The 14151-nt window shown below is 48.6% G+C and overlaps 1 long non-coding RNA gene across 1 annotated transcript in view; it reads left to right on the forward strand.

The window, feature by feature from the left end:
* Positions 1–3312: 3312 nt before the first annotated feature.
* LOC134980543 (uncharacterized) overlaps positions 3313–14151 on the forward strand; it is an 87520-nt gene continuing 76681 nt past the window's right edge. Inside the window, exon 1 of the long non-coding RNA XR_010190427.1 lies at positions 3313–3627. This is a non-coding gene — a long non-coding RNA (uncharacterized LOC134980543). The remainder of the gene's footprint in view (positions 3628–14151) is intronic.

Genomic DNA, 14151 nt, shown 5'->3' on the forward strand with positions numbered 1-14151 from the left:
CACACTGCAACAGCCTGTAACCCTCGCCAGACTGCACCAGCCTGTGACCCTTGCCACACTGCACCAGCCTGTGACCCTCGCCACACTGCACCAGCCTGTGACCCTCGCCACACTGCGCCAGCCTGTGACCCTCACCACGCTGCGCCAGCCTGTGACCCTCACCACACTGCACCAGCCTATGGCCCTCACCACACTGCACCAGCCTGTGACCCTCATACACTGCAACAGCCTGTTACCCTCGCCAGACTGCACCAGCCTGTGACCCTCACACACTGCATCAGCCTGTGACCCTCGCCACACTACACCAGCCTGTGACCCTCATACACTGCAACAGCCTGTTACCCTCGCCAGACTGCACCAGCCTGTGACCCTCACACACTGCATCAGCCTGTGACCCTCGCCACACTACACCAGCCTGTGACCCTCGCCACACTGCAGCAGCCTGTGACCCTCACCACACTGCACCAGCCTGTGACCGTCGCCACACTGCACCAGCCTGTGACACTCGCCACACTGCACCAGCCTGTGACCCTCACCACACTGCGCCAGCCTGTGACCCTCACCACACTGCGCCAGCCTGTGACCCTCACCACACTGCGCCAGCCTGTGACCCTCACCACACTGCGCCAGCCTGTGACCCTCACCACACTGTGCCAGCCTGTGACCCTCACCACACTGTGCCAGCCTGTGACCTCACACACTGCACCAGCCTGTGACCCTCACCACACTGCGCCAGCCTGTGACCCTCATACACTGCACCAGCCTGTGACCATCACACACTGCACCAGCCTGTGACCCTCACCACACTGCACCAGCCTGTGACCCTCACACACTGCACCGGCCTGTGACCCTCACCACACTGCACCAGCCTGTGACCCTCACCACACTGCACCAGCCTGTGACCCTCACACACTGCACCGGCCTGTGACCCTCACCACACTGCACCAGCCTGTGACCCTCATACACTGCACCAGCCTGTGACCATCACCACACTGCACCAGCCTGTGACCCTCACCACACTGCACCAGCCTGTGACCCTCACCACACTGCACCAGCCTGTGACCCTCACCACACTGCACCAGCCTGTGACCCTCACCACACTGCACCAGCCTGTGACCATCACACACTGCACCGGCCTGTGACCCTCACCACACTGCACCAGCCTGTGACCCTCACCACACTGCACCAGCCTGTGACCCTCACCACACTGTGCCAGCCTGTGACCCTCACCACACTGCACCGGCCTGTGACCCTCACCACACTGCACCAGCCTGTGACCCTCACCACACTGCACCAGCCTGTGACCCTCACCACACTGTGCCAGCCTGTGACCCTCACCACAGTGTGTCAGCCTGTGACCCTCACACACTGCACCAGCCTGTAACCCTCGCCACACTGTGCCAGCCTGTGACCCTCGCCACACTGCACCAGCCTGTGACCCTCACCACACTGCACCAGCCTGTGACCCTCACCACACTGCACCAGCCTGTGATCCTCATCAAATAGCAAGTACAGAACAGTGAAAAAATGGAATGTTACGGACAGATATTCACACTATGAGGCAGGGAACGTGTGGGGATAAAAATAATTCCTGACTTCAATTACTTCAACAGCTCATTACACTGGCACAGAAACCAACGTTCCTCAGGTAACACAGGAATAGACATTTCATAGAGATTTGTGGATCACACAAAGCCCCCATTCCTGTCATCTGCAGTGGTGCCAGTCCACCATCTGCTCCAAAACTTCACCCGGAATATGCCACTAGTCACCAACTACAGATACAGTAGCACACTAGCGATTTGTTACTGTAACGACTACTGCCATGTTAATGTTACTACATAAAGATGAAGAAATTGTTATAAGAATTTACCCTCATATTTACTAAATATTCCTTATGGGATGATGTCGTTTCCCACACTTGAGTCCTTTAAAAATTAAATAGCGTTCCATATTAAAGCTTTTATCTACAGTAACTCCATAGAGAAACTGCTAGTGTTCAGTCAGGAGAGAAAATCATTAATCGTCTTCTGGGTTCTACCAGGAGAGCGGGAATCTGGCCGTGATTCAGTTAAGGAAGGAAAACAATTTATTTACATATAAATAGTCCTGTAATCCAGGTGGGGACTGGCAGGCGGAGAGGACAGGGCGGCTGACAGGGCTCCTGGCTGATGTGTAATAGGGGAATACAGGCTTCCGGGACAATCTCCTCCACAGTCTGATCATTCCTGTCTTATCTGAAGAGTCCACTTGAAAGGATCTAGATATGTAGCTAAAGCTTAGAGAACAAGTGATCACTTTACCGTGAATACCGGCGGGATTAGCGGTGTCTGCACCGTGGAAGTGCAAGAGCGGGTGTACGGAAATGGCAAGGAATTATTTGCCGATATGGAGTTCCCTTGACAACCGCCGAGATTCAGTGACAAAGGCGTCCACAGGAATTAAGTTTGAGTATTTAAGTATTAAATAATGTGCACAACATATCACTATGTATCTGTCGGGGGGGTGATGGGACAGAGCAATGTTCTGCAGATCTCTAAAGAAGTCAGTATTGTAATTGTCTGTAGAATATACAGTATCAGTCTGTGGGTGGGATGTATTAACATACAACGCCGCCCCTCGCAATGCGATGACGAAGGCCCCCCGCGGTACCGGTGAGGTGGTCTGTGGGGTTCTCTGTCACCTCCCTGGGCTCGCCTTCTCCTCAGCTGCTGGGAACAAAGCAGTAGGCTGTCCCCCGCACCTCCTCCTCCCCCCCTGCAGCTGGAAGGACCTCCAGCTGCGTTGCTACGGGAAGGAGGAGATTAACTTCCGGGTCCAGGCTGCCTGGAAGAAGGTATGCCGGGGTGGAGGGTGGTAGGTATCTGCGGCAGGAGGCGGCGGGTTGCAGCGGCCGGCGATAATAAGCACATAGGCTTCTATAGGTTATCGCTATCCAAGGATGGCAATACTCTGGGAGATGAAAACCCGGCGGCCGAGTCTTAGTACATTTGAAAATGCTGTAAAATTCCTGAAAACGGGGGTTTTACCGCATTTTTCCCTTAGTACATCCCACCCTGTATCTGTTAGGGGGGTTTAAATACTACAGTGCACTGTTCTGCAGATTACTAGAGAGGTCAGAAATGAAATAATCTGCATCAGAGCCGAAACTAAGGGGGGGCTAGGGGGGCATGTGACCTGGGCGCCAGACTGGAGAGGGCGCCGAGACTGTCACTTTAATTCCCTTCTAACGCCCCCTCCCTATGCGGCAGCGATAGCATAGAGCCGGGCAGCTTGAGCTCCAGACTTTGCAAGCTCCCGGCCGTCTAGCCAGCAGGCACACGCACCGCATCGCAGAGAAGACACTGAAATTAAACTACATCTCCCAGCAGCACTTGCTGCCGGGAGCTGTACTTTACTTTCAGTTTCATCTCTGCAGCGTGCAGAGCCGCATTAAGAGGGGGCACAGGGGAGAAATTACTCCCCCCTCCCCCTAACCCCACTGTTAGTGCCTTTAATCATTGCAGCCACTGCTGCAGTGAACATGAAATTCCGAAAAGGGGGCGGGGCTAAACGGCACTGTACACACAGTGCCATGCCAGCCAGCAACATGGGAAAGAGGAGAGGAAGAGCAGCACAGCCTAAACAGTGAGTACTCAGGGAAGGGGCACTGTATGTTTCTGTGACTGCTATATGTGTGTATGAATGTGTGCATGTGTGTGATTGTGTGTGACTACATATGTATGGGTGTGGTATGCGTGACCGGGCATACCGACGCTGGTATCCCGGGAGCGGAATGCCGTCGGGGGGGGGGGGTGGCGAGCACAGCAAGCCCCTTTGCGGGCTCGCTGCGCTCGCCACGCTGGGGTGGGAGTGGTCCCTGTTGGTCGGCATGACGACCGTCGGGATTGTGAGGGGGCGGGATATAGGGGGAAGTATTGTGACCGGCAGTCACATAACTACATCCCATCTGTATGTGTGCTTGTGTGTCACTGTATACATATGTGTCAGTATACATGTGTGTACAGGTGTGTGATTATATATATGTATGTATGTATGTGAGTGAATGTATGTGTGCGTGACAGTATGTATTTTGTATTGGTGTGTGATTTTATGTATGTATTAATATATGGGTTATTATTTTCCTTTCCTCCTTCATCCGTAGCCCAAAATAAAAAGTATAAAAATTAGAGATGAGCGGGTTCGGTTTCTCTGAATCCGAACCCGCCAGAACTTCATGGTTTTTTTCACGGGTCCGAGCGACTCGGATCTTCCCGCCTTGCTCGGTTAACCCGAGCGCGCCCGAACGTCATCATGACGCTGTCGGATTCTCGCGAGGCTCGGATTCTATCGCGAGACTCGGATTCTATATAAGGAGCCGCGCGTCGCCGCCATTTTCACACGTGCATTGAGATTGATAGGGAGAGGACGTGGCTGGCGTCCTCTCCGTTTAGACACTTGATTTACTAATTTTGGGGAGCATTAGGAGTACTCAGTAGTGTACAGTGCAGAGTTTTGCTGATAGTGACCAGTGACCACCACTTTTATTTATAATCCGTTCTCTGCCTGAAAAAAGCGATACACAGCACACAGTGACTCAGTCATATACCATATCTGTGTGCACTGCTCAGGCTCAGGCCAGTGTGCTGCATCATCTATATATATTATATATCTGTCTGACTGCTCAGCTCACACAGCTTATAATTGTGGGGGAGACTGGGGAGCACTACTGCAGTGCCAGTTATAGGTTATAGCAGGAGCCAGGAGTACATAATATTATATTAAAATTAAACAGTGCACACTTTTGCTGCAGGAGTGCCACTGCCAGTGTGACTAGTGACCAGTGACCTGACCACCAGTATATAATATTAGTAGTATACTATCTCTTTATCAACCAGTCTATATTAGCAGCAGACACAGTACAGTGCGGTAGTTCACGGCTGTGGCTACCTCTGTGTCGGCACTCGGCAGCCCGTCCATAATTGTATATACCAGTGACCTAACCGTGGTTTTTTTTTCTTTCTTTATACATACATACTAGTTACGAGTATACTATCTCTTTATCAACCAGTCTATATATTAGCAGCAGACACAGTACAGTGCGGTAGTTCACGGCTGTGGCTACCTCTGTGTCGGCACTCGGCAGCCCGTCCATAATTGTATATACCACCTAACCGTGTTTTTTTTTTCTTTCTTTATACATACATACTAGTTACGAGTATACTATCTCTTTATCAACCAGTCTATATATTAGCAGCAGACACAGTACAGTGCGGTAGTTCACGGCTGTGGCTACCTCTGTGTCGGCACTCGGCAGCCCGTCCATAATTGTATATACCACCTAACCGTGGTTTTTTTTTCTTTCTTTATACATACATACTAGTTACGAGTATACTATCTCTTTATCAACCAGTCTATATATTAGCAGCAGACACAGTACAGTGCGGTAGTTCACGGCTGTGGCTACCTCTGTGTCGGCACTCGGCAGCCCGTCCATAATTGTATATACCACCTAACCGTGGTTTTTTTTTCTTTCTTTATACATACATACTAGTTACGAGTATACTATCTCTTTATCAACCAGTCTATATATTAGCAGCAGACACAGTACAGTGCGGTAGTTCACGGCTGTGGCTACCTCTGTGTCGGCACTCGGCAGCCCGTCCATAATTGTATATACCAGTGACCTAACCGTGGTTTTTTTTTCTTTCTTTATACATACATACTAGTTACGAGTATACTATCTCTTTATCAACCAGTCTATATATTAGCAGCAGACACAGTACAGTGCGGTAGTTCACGGCTGTGGCTACCTCTGTGTCGGCACTCGGCAGCCCGTCCATAATTGTATATACCAGTGACCTAACCGTGGTTTTTTTTTCTTTCTTTATACATACATACTAGTTACGAGTATACTATCTCTTTATCAACCAGTCTATATATTAGCAGCAGACACAGTACAGTGCGGTAGTTCACGGCTGTGGCTACCTCTGTGTCGGCACTCGGCAGCCCGTCCATAATTGTATATACCACCTAACCGTGGTTTTTTTTTCTTTCTTTATACATACATACTAGTTACGAGTATACTATCTCTTTATCAACCAGTCTATATATTAGCAGCAGACACAGTACAGTGCGGTAGTTCACGGCTGTGGCTACCTCTGTGTCGGCACTCGGCAGCCCGTCCATAATTGTATATACCACCTAACCGTGGTTTTTTTTTCTTTCTTTATACATACATACTAGTTACGAGTATACTATCTCTTTATCAACCAGTCTATATATTAGCAGCAGACACAGTACAGTGCGGTAGTTCACGGCTGTGGCTACCTCTGTGTCGGCACTCGGCAGCCCGTCCATAATTGTATATACCACCTAACCGTGGTTTTTTTTTCTTTCTTTATACATACATACTAGTTACGAGTATACTATCTCTTTATCAACCAGTCTATATATTAGCAGCAGACACAGTACAGTGCGGTAGTTCACGGCTGTGGCTACCTCTGTGTCGGCACTCGGCAGCCCGTCCATAATTGTATATACCACCTAACCGTGGTTTTTTTTTCTTTCTTTATACATACATACTAGTTACGAGTATACTATCTCTTTATCAACCAGTCTATATATTAGCAGCAGACACAGTACAGTGCGGTAGTTCACGGCTGTGGCTACCTCTGTGTCGGCACTCGGCAGCCCGTCCATAATTGTATACTAGTATCCAATCCATCCATCTCCATTGTTTACCTGAGGTGCCTTTTAGTTGTGCCTATTAAAATATGGAGAACAAAAATGTTGAGGTTCCAAAATTAGGGAAAGATCAAGATCCACTTCCACCTCGTGCTGAAGCTGCTGCCACTAGTCATGGCCGAGACGATGAAATGCCCGGTGTTTGTGTCGGCCACTAGGGTCGCTAATCTTACTCACACAGCTACCTCATTGCGCCTCTTTTTTTCTTTGCGTCATGTGCTGTTTGGGGAGGGTTTTTTGGAAGGGACATCCTGCGTGACACTGCAGTGCCACTCCTAGATGGGCCCGGTGTTTGTGTCGGCCACTAGGGTCGCTAATCTTACTCACACAGTCAGCTACCTCATTGCGCCTCTTTTTTTCTTTGCGTCATGTGCTGTTTGGGGAGGGTTTTTTGGAAGGGACATCCTGCGTGACACTGCAGTGCCACTCCTAGATGGGCCCGGTGTTTGTGTCGGCCACTAGGGTCGCTTATCTTACTCACACAGCGACCTCGGTGCAAATTTTAGGACTAAAAATAATATTGTGAGGTGTGAGGTATTCAGAATAGACTGAAAATGAGTGTAAATTATGGTTTTTGAGGTTAATAATACTTTGGGATCAAAATGACCCCCAAATTCTATGATTTAAGCTGTTTTTTAGTGTTTTTGGAAAAAAACACCCGAATCCAAAACACACCCGAATCCGACAAAAAAAATTCGGTGAGGTTTTGCCAAAACGCGTTCGAACCCAAAACACGGCCGCGGAACCGAACCCAAAACCAAAACACAAAACCCGAAAAATTTCAGGCGCTCATCTCTAATAAAAATGCCTAGCTATACCCTTTGCCCTTATGAAGTTGAGATTATATATATATATATATATATATATATATATATAGATAGATAGAATATACACATTGTGTAACCGTAATTCATACTGCACTCCCAGTGCAGTATGAATTACTTCGCTGGTGCCCTCACAGGTGTAAGTAGATACAGAAGCAAAAGGTGCGGCACTGAAGCTGATTCTCTGTAATTAAGAGACACACACGGTCCTGCGTTTCAAATGCCGCACCTTCAGTGCCGCACCTTTTGCTACTATATATATACACACACACACACACACACACACACACACACACACACACTTGAATGCGGGGGGGGGGGGGGGAGGGGGGTTCTAAGTTAATGGCTCGCCCCGGGTGCCAGAACTCCTAGTTTCGGCCCTGATCTGCATTATATCACTATGTATCTGTCAGGGGGTAGATAGGATGGAGCAATGTTCTGCAGGTGTCTAGAGACATTAAATGTAATAATCTGCAGACTACATCATTACATTGCTTTTAGGGGGTAGATGGGATAGAGCAATGTTTTACAGATCACTAGAGAGGTCAGTAATGTAGTAATAATCTGCAGAATATATCACTACTGTATGTAGCAGTCATGGGGTAGATGGGACAAAGCAATGTTCTGCAGATCACTAAGGAGGTCAGTAATGTGATAATCTGCAGAATATATTACTATATTATGTACTGTATCTGTCGGGTTAGACAGGACAGAGCAATGTTCTGCAGATTACTAGCGAGGTCAGTAATGAAATGATCTGCAGTATATCACTATGTAGCGGTCAGGGGTTAGACGGGACAGAGCAATGTTCTGCAGATCACTAAGGAGGCCAGTAATGTGATAATCTGCAGAATATATCACTACGTAGCTATCAGGGTGTAGATGTCTACAGAATATATCCCTGTATGCAGCCAAACAAAAAAAAAAAAACAACAACAACATTCGAGTGATCCAGGAATCCAACTTGAATAACCCGTATAACGGGGCAGTGTGACCAGTCTGACCCGGGTCATCCAACCAGGGGGTAAATTTACTAAGATGGGAGTTCTATTTAATATAGGATATTGCCCATAGCATCCAATCAGATTCCAGGTATTATGTTCTAGAAGGTGCTAGATAAATGAGAAGTAGAATCTGATTGGTTGCTTTGGGCAACATCCCATCTTAAATAGAACTCCCATCTTAGTAAATTTACCCCCAGGGGATGCAGATGATGCAGAGAACCCATACTGTACTTATCTACTACTGAAGTTTCCTCTCTGGGAGAAGCCTGTAGAGGAAACGCTGCTCGCCAGTCCGGGCAGTGGAACCTGGCTGTCATGTCACTAGGCCTCGGCCCAAAGTGTCACGATTCGGGGGCAGTGGGAAGGGGTGCAGGGCTAAATGATGCTAATTCGCAATTCACTGTGCAACTTCAACTTCCTGCATGCTACACTAGGAATGGGTGGGATGTGGGAGATTCGACCATTTCCGTGGGTGCAAGGGACTACCCGAAAAACCTGGAATCTCCTGCAACTTGCGAGAGAATAGGAAAGCATGACGTAACGTAACGTAATGACGTAATGTAACCCTGGCCCTAACTATGGTGCAAGCGGGTCCTTCCTGATTTGTCTCCTGCCGGGGATCTAGACTAGACCAATCCAAAATTCAGGTATTGTACTCAATCTCATCTATAATCCATGGGATTGCTTCCATATAAATTTAACCCTGACATTCGTCACATGGCCACCCTGTCACTGGTTTGTGCAGTCTGAGACACATCTGACACTCACCTTCCTGTCCGCTGCTGTAAGATGTAAGAGCAGGGAATGGGTACACCCTCTCAGAAGGGGTGACACCACAATCCGAGTATGCGGTGGTACCGCCTAGGGGGCCAATGCTCCGTGGCATGCTGGAATGCAGCATGCCACAGAGCAGATTACATTGCAGAAATGCATCATTTATGTACGCTAGGGTTTATAATATGGTGAATACGGCAGCCATCTGAAATAGAACTGAGCAAAGAACCCCAACTCTCCACATCATGACCCCTAATTAAATAGCAGTGTACTACCGGTGTTACCTATAAATCTGTAATGTCGGCGGAGCGGTAATAACTTTAATATAGGTCTTAGCATCAGCCGCCTTACGATTATCCCCCCACTGAACAGACTATTATGGTTGGCTGGTTCCGCACATGGTATTATATGATCACGTTCGTATTCTATCTGCAGAGCTGGAAGTCATAAGGAATGGCTGTTAATAAAATGAGGTGCCAGAGATCAAATACCAGCCGATGTATCTTTCATTTACTGCCCTATATTAACCCTGGCACCTCTTTACAGCTTTTCTGGAGAAAGGGCTTCTAGCAGCCTTAAAAACACAATAATGTTAAACAAAAGGAATGTCACATTGTGATCTCATCCTGGCAGCCTGCAGCGCCGGCCTGTTCTGAGGGAGGCTAAATCCAGGCCGCGCGGCTCTTGGGAGGAAGCCAAGTTTTCAGAATTCCATTTTTCTCTTCTCCCGTCAGGCGAGCAGACGTTCTGTAACACCCTGATTTCCAGAGGAGAAACTTCCTGGTCCTGACTCCCCTTCTCTCAGCTCTGAAAGATGACGGAGAGACGCGAGAGACGCACAACGTGACAGATCAGAGGGGGAGCTGCGCCGGGTTACAGGCTGCGCTCCTTACTGTAATCTAATAAATACAGAGAATAAAGACCAGTTGTTGACTGGAAAAAACGTGAAGAGAAGAAAAAGAAAGGAAAAGTGAAAACTTTAGAGACTTTCATTGCTGTTGTGTTTACCAGGATGTGTCACACAGTGGTTATAGTGGTGGGTTATGTGTTACAGGGCCCCGTCACAAGATACACACATTAAAACCTAACAGCGTCATACTGGATGTACGCCTTTATTATGTGGTTAACCCCACAAGGCCTCCTATATAAGTCTCTCTGTTGACAAGTCTATTATTGAGTGTCTGTTGCGTCCCTATGTATCTCGTTCCTGTGTCACGTTATGGGTCTGTGTTTCCCGCATAAGATTTCACAACAAAACATTATTTCTCTGACGTCCTAGTGGATGCTGGGACTCCGTAAGGACCATGGGGAATAGCGGCTCCGCAGGAGACAGGGCACAATAATAAAAGCTTAAGGATCAGGTGGTGTGCACTGGCTCCTCCCCCCATGACCCTCCTCCAAGCCTCAGTTAGATTTTTGTGCCCGGCCGAGAAGGGTGCAATCTAGGTGGCTCTCCTGAGCTGCTTAGAATAAAAGTTTAGTTTAGGTTTTTTATTTTCAGTGAGTCCTGCTGGCAACAGGCTCACTGCATCGTGGGACTAAGGGGAGAAGAAGCGAACTCACCTGCGTGCAGAGTGGATTGGGCTTCTTAGGCTACTGGACATTAGCTCCAGAGGGACGATCACAGGTACAGCCTGGATGGGTCACCGGAGCCGCGCCGCCGTCCCCCTTACAGAGCCAGAAAAGACGAAGAGGTCCGGTGAAATCGGCGGCAGAAGACATCCTGTCTTCAGACTAAGGTAGCGCACAGCACCGCAGCTGTGCGCCATTGCTCTCAGCACACTTCACACTCCGGTCACTGAGGGTGCAGGGCGCTGGGGGGGGAGCGCCCTGAGACGCAATATAACAGAATATACCTTAGGTGGCAAAAAGAATACATCACATATAGCTCCTGGGCTATATGGATGTATTTTAACCCCTGCCATTTTTACACAAAAAAGCGGGAGATAAGGACGTCGTGAAGGGGCGGAGCCTATCTCCTCAGCACACAAGCGCCATTTTCCCTCACAGCTCCGCTGGAAGGACGGCTCCCTGACTCTCCCCTGCAGTCCTGCTTCAGAATCAGGGTAAAAAAGAGAAGGGGGGGCACTTTTGGCAGCAAATAACGATATAAACAGCAGCTATAAGGGAGTAACACTTATATAAGGTTATCCCTGTATATATATATAGCGCTGGGTGTGTGCTGGCAGACTCTCCCTCTGTCTCTCCAAAGGGCTAAGTGGGGTCCTGTCCTCTATCAGAGCATTCCCGGTGTGTGTGCTGTGTGTCGGTACGCGTGTGTCGACATGTATGAGGAGGAAAATGATGTGGAGGCGGAGCAGTTGCCTGTGTTAGTGATGTCACCCCCTAGGGAGTCGACACCTGACTGGATGATTGTATTGAAACAATTAAGTGATAATGTCAGCACTTTGCAAAAAACTGTTGACGACATGAGACAGCCGGCAAATCAATTAGTGCCTGTCCAGGTGTCTCAGACACCGTCAGGGGCCCTAAAACGCCCGTTACCTCAGTGGGTCGACACAGACCCAGACACAGATACTGAGTCTAGTGTCGACGGTGACGAGACAAACGTAATGTCCAGTAGGGCCACACGTTACATGATCACGGCAATGAAGGAGGCATTGAACATTTCTGACACTACAAATACCACAAAAAAGGGTATTATGTGGGGTGTGAAAAAACTACCAATAGTTTTTCCTGAGTCAGATGAATTAAATGAGGTGTGTGATAAAGCGTGGGTTTCCCCCGATAAAAAACTGCTAATTTCTAATAAATTATTAGCACTATATCCTTTCCCGCCAGAGGTTAGGGCGCGTTGGGAAACACCCCCTAGGGTAGATAAGGCGCTCACACGTTTATCAAAACAAGTAGCGTTACCGTCTCCTGATACGGCCACCCTCAAAGAACCAGCTGATAGAAGGCTGGAAAATATCCTAAAAAGTATATACACACATACTGGTGTTATACTGCGACCAGCAATCGCCTCAGCCTGGATGTGCAGTGCTGGAGTCGCATGGTCGGATTCCCTGACTGAGAATATTGATACCCTGGATAGGGACAATATTTTGTTAACTATAGAACATTTAAAGGATGCATTGCTATATATGCGTGATGCACAGAGGGATATTTGCACCCTGGCATCAAGAGTAAGTGCTATGTCCATCTCTGCCAGAAGAGCATTATGGACGCGACAGTGGTCAGGGGATGCGGATTCCAAACGGCACATGGAAGTATTGCCGTATAAAGGGGAGGAGTTATTTGGGGCTGGTCTATCGGACCTGGTGGCCACGGCAACGGCTGGAAAATCCACCTTTTTACCCCAGGTCACTTCACATCAGCAGAAAAAGACACCGTCTTTTCAAACTCAGTCCTTTCGTTCCCATAAGTACAAGCGAGCAAAAGGCCACTCTTTTCTGCCCCGGGGCAGAGGAAGAGGAAAAAGACTGCACCATGCAGCCGCTTCCCAGGAGCAGAAGCCCTCCCCTGCTTCTGCCAAGTCTTCAGCGTGACGCTGGGGCTTTACAAGCAGACTCAGACATGGTGGGGGCCCGTCTCAAGAATTTCAACGCGCAGTGGGCTCACTCGCAAGTGGATCCCTGGATTCTACAGGTAGTATCGCAGGGGTACAAACTGGAATTCGAGGCGTTTCCCCCTCGTCGGTTCCTGAAGTCTGCTTTACCAAAGTCTCCCTCTGACAGGGAGGCAGTTTTGGAAGCCATTCACAAGCTGTATTCCCAGCAGGTGATAATCAAGGTACCCCTCCTACAACAGGGAAAGGGGTATTATTCCACGCTGTTTGTGGTACCGAAGCCGGACGGCTCGGTGAGACCAATTTTAAATCTGAAATCCTTGAACACTTACATAAAAAGGTTCAAATTCAAGATGGAGTCACTCAGAGCAGTGATAGCGAACCTGGAAGAAGGGGACTATATGGTGTCTCTGGACATCAAAGATGCTTATCTCCACGTCCCAATATACCCTTCTCACCAAGGGTACCTCAGGTTTGTAGTACAAAACTGTCATTATCAGTTTCAGACGCTGCCGTTTGGATTGTCCACGGCACCTCGGGTCTTTACCAAGGTAATGGCCGAAATGATGATTCTTCTACGAAGAAAAGGCATCTTAATTATCCCTTACTTGGACGATCTCCTGATAAGGGCAAGGTCCAGGGAACAGTTAGAAGTCGGAGTGGCACTATCTCAGGTAGTGTTACGTCAGCACGGGTGGATTCTAAATATTCCAAAATCGCAGCTGATTCCAACGACACGTCTACTGTTCCTAGGAATGATTCTGGACACAGTCCAGAAGAAGGTGTTTCTCCCGGAGGAGAAGGCCAGGGAGTTATCCAAGCTAGTCAGGAACCTCCTAAAACCGGGCCAGGTCTCAGTGCATCAGTGCACGAGGGTCCTGGGAAAAATGGTGGCTTCTTACGAAGCGATTCCATTCGGAAGATTCCATGCAAGAACGTTTCAGTGGGATCTACTGGACAAATGGTCCGGATCGCATCTTCAGATGCATCAGCGGATAACCCTGTCGCCAAGGACAAGGGTGTCTCTCCTGTGGTGGCTGCAGAGTGCTCATCTACTAGAGGGCCGCAGATTTGGCATTCAGGATTGGATCCTGGTAACCACGGATGCCAGCCTGAGAGGCTGGGGAGCAGTCACACAGGGAAGGAATTTCCAGGGCTTGTGGTCAAGCATGGAAACATCTCTTCATATAAACATTCTGGAACTAAGGGCCATTTACAATGCCCTAAGTCAAGCAAAACCTCTGCTTCAGGGTCAGGCGGTGTTGATCCAATCGGACAACATCACGTCAGTCGC

Source organism: Pseudophryne corroboree, chromosome 12, assembly GCF_028390025.1.
Source record: "Pseudophryne corroboree isolate aPseCor3 chromosome 12, aPseCor3.hap2, whole genome shotgun sequence".
NCBI lineage: Eukaryota > Metazoa > Chordata > Amphibia > Anura > Myobatrachidae > Pseudophryne > Pseudophryne corroboree.